Source organism: Camelina sativa, chromosome 1 (genome assembly GCF_030686135.1).
Source record: "Camelina sativa cultivar CO46 ecotype springtype chromosome 1, ASM3068613v1".
NCBI classification, from domain to species: Eukaryota; Viridiplantae; Streptophyta; class Magnoliopsida; order Brassicales; family Brassicaceae; genus Camelina; species Camelina sativa.
The window spans coordinates 26,758,651-26,760,362 of NC_141880.1; the positions used below are offsets into that span (position 1 = coordinate 26,758,651).

The following is a 1,712-nucleotide window of genomic DNA, read 5'->3' on the forward strand; positions in this document are numbered from 1 at the left end:
ATCCACCACAACCACTCAACTATGTAACGATTTGTAGTTTTTTCTATCTCAAATATGTATGATTTGGGATTTGCAATGTTTGGATTGAAATATGTTAAGAGTAATGTTGTTAGTTATGTCAGATTAAGAAGTTGTTAGGTTGAAATAACTTTAATTTTGCGTTTTCCATGTTTAAGAATTGCGTAAAAGGAAACTTTTCCTAAATAAAAAAATCGGATATGTTCAATTAATATATTTGTTACGATTGAGTTGATCTTTTATTGAGTGTTTAGATTTTTGTATAAGTTTACTATTAAGAGATTTGAGGCGATTTATATGGGTATGGTTGATCTTACACTTACTTTTTACACAGGGACTACGAAACATATCGACATCGCGGTAACCGATTTCCCCAAAACAGAGATGAACACAGTGGTTATGGGGCTAATGTTCATACCCCCTCCACACAAAACTCGGGATCGCCTACAACTGCCTGACCTTCTATCGTAATGACCATTGAGGATTTTGTTTCTCAACCTAGACGAGAACTTATCCCAAAACTCCATCCCAACTACATCGGAGATGCTACATGGTAAATCTCAAACTCTAAAACACTTATGATTTCTTTTTTTTTTTTTCTTTTTTCAGATCAAAATTTTGTAGATTTGAGGCATCTGGAAACGACATTAGCAATTCTATAAACCGGATGATGTATGGACTCCTCAAAGAACCATATGAAACATACTCGTCAATGCCAAGTGATGACCGTAACCTTTGGTTGAAACAGTTTGCGGTAATACTACATGATTTCAGGATTTTTTGTTCTAATTTTTCTAAATTTCAGGAAAATCCACAAACCAAGGGTCGAATCTTTGGATTAGGAAATGTGGCAAAAAGACTTCGTACTTCTTCATCACAATATATGATCGTGATCCTGAACTTGTTCGCGCCCTCCAAGAAAAAGATGACCGTATCGAAGCTCTTGAGAAGATGATGGAAAAAGAGAATGAGATGAACAAGCTGAGAGATGAGGAGCTTGCATCGTTCATGGTAGAGATGCGATTAAAGTTCCCCGTGAATTCAAGTTCTTAGACCTATTTTAACAAAATTTAAGTTTTATTCAACATTTTCTTTTTGTTTTTGATTTGAGTATATTGCCTTTTCTTTTTGTTTATGATTTGTGTATATTGCATTTTGTAACTCCAATACAGAGAAATGATCCATTCATAAATTGGTGTCGAACAAGTAAAACGATTTTTTCTCCGACGGATTTCCGACAGTCAAAACGATCCATTTATTTTTTCTCTGTTTTTCTTGTAGTGAACTGATCAATTCACGGTTTTTTTACGGTTCGTTCTAGTGAACTGATCAATTCACGGTTTTTTTACGGTTCGTTAAAGAATACGAGAACAAGCCTACCAAAAACAGTTACGCTCATATATGCCTAGAATTACCTTTTCCATATGAACAAAAGATATTCATAAAGAGCACAAAATGAAAAGCTCAACGATAATTAAAAATATTGATGAAAATTTGCAAATTGATATGTATACTATAAGCTTTTGGAGAGAAAATACTAAGATTTTCGTAAAAATGCTTAGAATAAGAGAACAAGATCCATTAACAAATATATGGTTAAACCAGGGAACGAACCCTCCTAACAAGACCAACCTTCTGTTGAGGAGGTGCATCACCCAAACCCGTTCTGACACTACCATTGTGTTGATGATTAC

At 34.3% G+C, this 1,712-nt stretch overlaps 1 long non-coding RNA gene across 2 annotated transcripts; it reads left to right on the forward strand.

Moving 5' to 3' along the window:
- Nucleotides 1-212: 212 nt before the first annotated feature.
- LOC147950459 (uncharacterized) lies at nt 213-1,246 on the forward strand. Of its 2 annotated transcripts, XR_015596322.1 has the most exons (3): nt 213-571; nt 643-737; nt 824-1,246. It is a non-coding gene; the product is annotated as an uncharacterized LOC147950459 (long non-coding RNA). The 2 variants fall into 2 exon arrangements; XR_015596323.1 differs by lacking the exon at nt 643-737.
- Nucleotides 1,247-1,712: the final 466 nt, after the last annotated feature.